This window comes from Nycticebus coucang, chromosome 5 (genome assembly GCF_027406575.1).
Source record: "Nycticebus coucang isolate mNycCou1 chromosome 5, mNycCou1.pri, whole genome shotgun sequence".
Taxonomy (NCBI): domain Eukaryota; kingdom Metazoa; phylum Chordata; class Mammalia; order Primates; family Lorisidae; genus Nycticebus; species Nycticebus coucang.
Window position 1 is genome coordinate 16,537,861 of NC_069784.1, and position 6,000 is coordinate 16,543,860.

Below are 6,000 nucleotides of genomic sequence, written 5' to 3' on the forward strand. Positions count from 1 at the left end.
AATATCAGTGAGGAAACAATGACCAATGTGTATAAAAAAAAGCATATAATTTAAAAGTTCTGAAAACCAAGAGAATAAAAAACATGTTATATGATGTAATTAAAGTACCTATGACTTCAAAGACTTGCTGTCAAGTTCAAAAACTTTAGTAGGCACTACTGTATTTACTAGTTATACAACCTTGGTGAATTTCACTTAGTCCCTACAACTATACATGGAATAATACATGGAGTACCTACCTCCAAACACAATGGGAATTAAAAAGAAATAGCATACTATCATAATTTTTAAAAATGAGCTTATTATCAGGAAAAAAAACAGGATTACTTCATAATAATAAAAAGATCAACTCACCATATAATGGACCTTCCAAGTATATGAAATAAAAACCAACAGAACTAAAGACAGACATAGACAAATTCATGATTGTTGTTGGACATTTTAACACTCCCCAGTAATTGGAAGACAGATAGATGAAAAACAAAGTTATAGAAGATTTCAACAATGCTTTCAACCAACTTGACCTTATTATCATTTATAAAACATCATACCCACCAATTATGAAATACACTTCTTTTCAAGCGCGCACACATTCACCAAGCTAGACCATATTCTGAACCATAAAGCAAGTTTCAACAAGTTGATTAAAATTATTACTGGCCAAAATTAAATGTTAATAACAAAAAAAATCTATAAAAATCCCCAAATATTTAGAAATTAAGCAACACACAAATAAATAACCCATGGATCAAAGAAGAAATCACAAGAGAATTTAGAAAACATTTTGAACCAAATAAGAAGGATAATACTTCATATCAAAAATTATAAGCTGCAGTACTTAACAGGATGTTGGCATATTTAAACATTTATACAGTTGTTCCTAAACTTAAAATAGGGTTACCTCCAGATAAAGTAAATAAATCCCAATTCAAACCATTGTAAGTTGGGTGCTGTCTGTATTTGAAAAAAATAAAGTTTACAAAAGTGATTTGAACTTCTACCTTAAGAAGATTAAAAAAAAGAGAGAGCAAAATCTACTCAAAGTAAATAGAAAAAGGAATTCATAAAAATGAGAATGAAAAAATAATGAAATAGAAAACAAACAATAGAGAAAATCAAGGAAACCAAAGTTGTCCTGTTGAAAGATTAATAAAACTCATTGTCAGCATGATGACTTACTAAAACTGTCAGAAAAAGCAATGCAATGCCTATCAACAAAATTCAATATGTAATTAAAGGTCTTCTCACAAAACTCCAGGTCCAAATCTATCAAATACTTTAAAAGGAAATGATATTCATCTCATACAAACTTTTTGAGAAAATAGAGAGAAAACTTCCCTACCTATTTTAAGAGGTCCATGTAGCTGTCATAGCAAAATCTACTAAGAAAGTTGTAAGAAAGGAAAATTACAGACCAATATCATTCATGAAAATATGAAAGACATTCTCAAAAAAGTTTAGCAAATAAGAATTGAGCAGCATATACAGATAATACAGCATGCTAAGTGAGATTTATCTCATTGAATGCAGGGTTGTTTCAACATTTGAAAGATAAATCCAAGTACCATGAGTCACCATATTAACAGCATAAAAATCATGTGATCATTTCAATGCATGCAGAAAATGCACTAGATGAAAGTTAACACCTATTTATGAAGTAAATAAATAAACCTTTTAGCAAACTGGAAATCAAAGGGAATTTCCTCAACCTGATGAAAGGCATCTATGCGAAATCTATTGTTATCATCATATTAATAGTTAATGGCAAAATATTGAACATTCTATACCTAAGATAAGAAAAAAATCAAGGATATTCATTTTTACTATGTCTATTCAACATGATGTAAGAATTTTTAGCTGTGCATAAAGGCAGTTAAACAGAATAAAAATTCATCCAGATTGGATATACATAGAGAGCTATAATAGATACCAACCATGCTGATGGATTAAGATTTTAAATCTCTACAACTCAATCTCCAGAATCAATGCTATCTAATCATGATCCTACCAAGCCTTTTGGTAGAAATTGACAAATTGGGTCTAAATGTATATGAGTAAGCAAAGTATCTAAAATGGTAAAAAAAAAAAAAAAAAAAAAAAAATTGAAAAAGAAGATCAAAGTCGGAAGACTTACACTCCCTAATTTCAAAGCTATAAAATTACAGTAGTGAAGACAGTGTAATATTGATGCAGGTTAGTTAAGAAGACCAATGGGGCAGAAGAGAGTCTAGGAATAGGCCTCTACAGATGTTCAACAAACACACCAAGGTAAATCAGTACAAAAACCATAGTCTTTCAATCAATGATTCTCAAATTTCTAGATATCTATAGGTGGGAAAAATGAACCTCCACTTCAACATCATGCCAAGAAATCATTTTGCAGTGACTCATAAACCTCTGCATAAAGGCTAAAATTTGAACTTTTAGGAGAAAGAATAATATAGGGATAGGCAAAAATGTATTAGACATGCAACAGAAACTAATAGAAAAAATTCATAAATTGGGCTTCAAAACTATAAACTGCTCTTCGAACGATACCACTAAGAAAATGATGATATAACCCTTAGAGAAAAAATATTTGTTCTACGTATTTTTGACAAAGGATTTATATCTGGAATACACAAAGATCTCCTCGAAATCAATAATAAAAGGACAACTTAAAAATTAGCACAATGCTTGAACAGACACTTCATGTAAAGAATATAAATGAATGACTGATAAGCCCATGACCATCAAAACTCATCAGGAAAATATGAACTGAAACTGCGGTGAGCTACCACTTTACACACACTACAATGACTGGAGCAGACCAAGAACACCAAATGTTGGCAAAAAGAGACCTCACAGGGGTCTCTTATGTTGTCAATGGGATTATAAAATGGTATGACCATTTTGAAAACCTATTTGCCATTTTCTTATAAATTTAAACGTAGACCTGCCCTGTGACTCAGTAACTCCACTTGTTGTTATTTACTCAAGAGAAAATGAAAACAAATGTCCACAAAACGTATCAGCAGTATTCAGGGCAGCTAAAAGCTAGAAACAACATAAATGTCCATCAACAGACAATGGATTAACAAATGGTCGCGGATCTACACATTGGAATACTACTTAAAAAAAAAAAAGTAATAAGCTACCGATGCGGCAACAACTGGAATGAACACCAAAAGCATTAAGTTGAATGAACGAAGCCAGACATAGGAGAGAGCGCAGTGTGAGATTCCATTTACGTTAAGGGCAGACGAGACTAAGGTGTGGGGATAGAAATCAGAGCAGCAGGGCTCACGGGATGGAAATGTTCTGTATCATGATTAAAAAAAAAAAATCATTGATCTTCCCCCTGAAAATGGGTATTTGTTATGATTCTTTCTACTTCGAGGCATTTTTTTCATTTCTAAAATAAAATTTTACGGACATTATAAAATACAAAATGATTCTAATAAATGATTTTAGTGGTTTTCTCTCCTTTTCAGTTGTGGCTGACATCCCACAGCCTGAGAATAAAGTAGATACCAGGACCTTATGTTCTTAGATGACCTTTTAGACCCTACTTGTGCAAATATGAGAAGTGATGGTAAAACTGTTGCTTCCAGCACTGGCAACCTTCTCCCTCCATCCAACAAAAAGGTTCACATGGAAGAGGTCAGGCAAGGATATTTTTAAGAAAATGTTACCAAAATTCTGAGATTCTTTTTTTACCTTCGCTAAACCCTAGTTAAAGACAAGTGTTCTTTCCCAGATCTCTAGCAAGTGAGAACAACATTGAATAAACTTGAGGTATTTGCCCTCCAGCCTTGCTACTCTAAGTGTGGTCTGTGGACAAAGACACAGTCATCACTTGGCAGCTTCCTAGAAATGCAGAATCTCAGTGTGAACCCAGACCACTGAATCAGAATCTGCATTTTAACAATATTCCCTAGGTGACGGTTTAGGCATTAATGTTTAAGAGGCACCGGCCTGGAGTTTGGGTGATGATAAGGCCTGGAAAATGGAGCTGTGACCAAGGTGCGCAGAGACTTCAGAGCAGAGAGGGGGAGACGGCCACACTGCATTTGCACACAGCATGTCCCCCCAGGGCAGCACAGAGGTTGTTAGTGTTTCCATAAACCAAATGAAATTCACACAGTGTGTCATTAGCCGGAGGCTGGTCTGAAGAGGGCTTTGCTGCAGAGGCAGCCTTAAGAGCCAAGTGATCCATGATGGGGGACATTCTAAGAGGCAAAGGCAAGGTTAGAGAAACATGCAGTTGTCAACAAGTAAGGTATTGCTGTTGCTGACTCACAGGAACCGTGACTGCAGCTTCCTAATGCTGGGAGAAGAGTGGGTTTCTTATCTCTGAGAAACCCAGAAAAGCATCCTATGAGAGAAAGAGATAGTAATTGAATATTTGCTCTCCAAAAGGTCCCTAAGCCAATTCAGGACAGTATTTGCTCTACAAGAATACACCCTTTGGGCTCAGTGCCTGTTGCTCAGTGGTTAGGGCACCAGCCACATACACCAGGGCTGGCAGGTTCAAACCCAACCTGGGCCTGCTACACAGCACTGACAAGTACAACAAAAAAGTAGCCAGGCGTTGTGGCAGGTGCCAAGTAGTCCCAGCTACTTGGGAGGCTGAGGCAAGAGAATAGCTTAAGCTCAAGAGTTTGAGGTTGCTGTGAGCTGTGATGCCACAGCTCTGTACCAAGGGCAACATAGTGAGACTTTGTCTCAAAAAAAAAGAAAAAAGAATATGCCCTTTGTCCTATTCCCCTAACTTCCTGGGCTAGACCCTAAGGAGGTTAGAAATTAAGGCAACAAACTAGAGGCTGTTTCAACCTTTTTATCTCATGGCACACTTGAACCTATAGTTGAACTTCTGTGGCACACTTAAATTATGTTAATAAAAAACAAGAGTAAAAAAAAAAGAATATGCTTACTGTGCTTTGAACATCTTTCAAAAGTAATTTAATTAACAGTCTTTAAAAATATTCACAGCAACCTAAGATCCTGTCTCGGCACACTGGTTAAAAATCACTGGACTATGTGCTCACTTCGGCAGCACATATACTAAAATTGGAATGATACAGAGAAGATTAGCATGGCCCTTGCGCAAGGATGACACGCAAATTTGTGAAGCGTTCCATATTTTTTTTGGAGAATGCTTAGAGATCTAAAAATAGACTTGCTGTTCAATCTTATAATTCCTCTACTAGGTATATACCCAGAAGACCAAAAATCACATTATAACAAAGATATTTGCACTAGAATGTTTATTGCAGCCCAATTCATAATTGCTAAGTCATGGAAAAAGCCCAAGTGCCCATCAATCCACGAATGGATTAATAAATTGTGATATATGTACACCATGGAATATTATGCAGCCTTAAAGAAAGATGGAGACTTTACCTCTTTCATGTTTACATGGATGGAGCTGGAACATATTCTTCTTAGTAAAGTATCTCAAGAATGGAAGGAAAAGTATCCAATGTACTCAGCCCTACTATGAAACTATTTATGGCTTTCACATGAAAGCTATAACCCAGTTATGACTCAAGAATGGGGGAAAGAGGAAAAGGAGGGGGGGGCAGAGGGAAGGTGATTGGTGGGATTACACCTGTGGTGCATCTTACAAGAGTACATGTGAAACTTACTAAATGTAGAATATAAATGTCTTAGCACAATAACTAAGAAAATGCCAGGAAGGCTATGTTAACCAGTGTGATGAAAATGTGTCAAATGGTCTATAAAACCAGTGTATGGTGCCCCATGATTGCATTAATGTACACAGCTCTGATTTAATAAAAATGAATAAAAAAAAAAAAAGAAAGAAAATTACTGGACTAGTAGGATACAGGCAAGAAAAAGAAAACCAAAGATAGGGTGGTATCTGTGGCTCAAGGAGTAGGGTGCCAGCCTCATATATCAGAGGTAGCAGGTTCAAACCTGGCCCCAGCCAAAAACTGAAAAGAACCCCCCAAAAACAAAGACAACCAGACTTCCCTCTCCCACTAGGTTTTGTGG

At 35.8% G+C, this 6,000-nt stretch overlaps 1 non-coding gene across 1 annotated transcript; it reads left to right on the forward strand.

The window, feature by feature from the left end:
• The first annotated feature begins 5,022 nt into the window (after positions 1–5,022).
• LOC128586872 (U6 spliceosomal RNA) lies at positions 5,023–5,129 on the forward strand. Its single transcript, XR_008380331.1, has one exon. It is a non-coding gene; the product is annotated as a U6 spliceosomal RNA (small nuclear RNA).
• The last annotated feature ends 871 nt before the right edge of the window (positions 5,130–6,000 follow it).